We start from the raw sequence: 1,027 nt of genomic DNA on the forward strand, positions 1-1,027 counted from the left end.
CTTCGCCTCCAAGCCCCCGGGCCGCCGCGCTCGCCCTGCCCCGCAGTGCCCGGCCCGCTCCAACCCAGCGCCTAGGGCGGAGGGCAGGCGGGGCCCGGCTGGGCCAGCCGCCACCCTACCACTGGCCTCTGAGGGTGGAGCCTCGAGGGGCGGGGCTATCTGTGGGTGCGGCTAACGGTTAGTGCCGTGGCCACAGTCAAGCTAGAGAGGGGCTGGGGCGGGGTCCAGGAGCCGAAGGATATGCTGTGGGACTACTGGGGGGTGGGGTCATAAGGGTGTCCGGGCGGGGCCACGAGTTAAAGCAACCAGAAGTGGGGTGGACGGGGCCATTAGGGGGCGGAGCTTCGTCTCAGGGGCTGGACCCTAAGACCCCGTGGAGGAGACTGCACCCGGCATGATCGTGGAGGGCCGGCGCCGTAGCTCGCCCACTTGGGAGCACAAGAAAAAGAGACAGAACCGTGGATCCTGGTGCGAGGCTTTGGGCGTTGGGGTGGGCTGCACATGGCGGAGCGCTGGACTCCAGGGACAGGGCTTGAGTTTAAGAGGTAGACACGAGCTGCGAGGGACTTCGCAGGCATGTTGCTAGTGGAGGAGATTTGAGGGAGCTGGTTTCCCACTGTGGGGCTGGAGCTTTGGTCTGTGGGCGTGGCTTAGTGTGGGGCCTGGTGTCTAACGCTGACAGGCTCCGCCCTCTGGGATGAACGCGTTGCTGGCTGCTTAGGGCTTGGGGAAGGGGTGAACACTGTCCCCACTTCGAAATTGGAAGGGAGTTTAAGAGATTAAGCCCCTGTTCTGTTCACAGTCGAATACGGAAAAGCCTGAAGTCCCACACTGGCCAGAGAAGAACCCACAACTCCTGGTGTGAGGGAAGAAGGCTGGAGGGTGGGGCTCTGGGTCTAGGCCTCTGGAGACCTGGTTTACGAACCCTGCTCAGACACTGTGTGAGCTCCACATCGACCCTGGTCCCGGCACTTCAGTTCTCTAGGCCTCAATTTCCTCATCTGCGAGATGGGGGTCCTAATAACCC

This window comes from Hyperoodon ampullatus (genome assembly GCF_949752795.1).
Source record: "Hyperoodon ampullatus genome assembly, chromosome: 14".
Lineage (NCBI taxonomy): Eukaryota > Metazoa > Chordata > Mammalia > Artiodactyla > Ziphiidae > Hyperoodon > Hyperoodon ampullatus.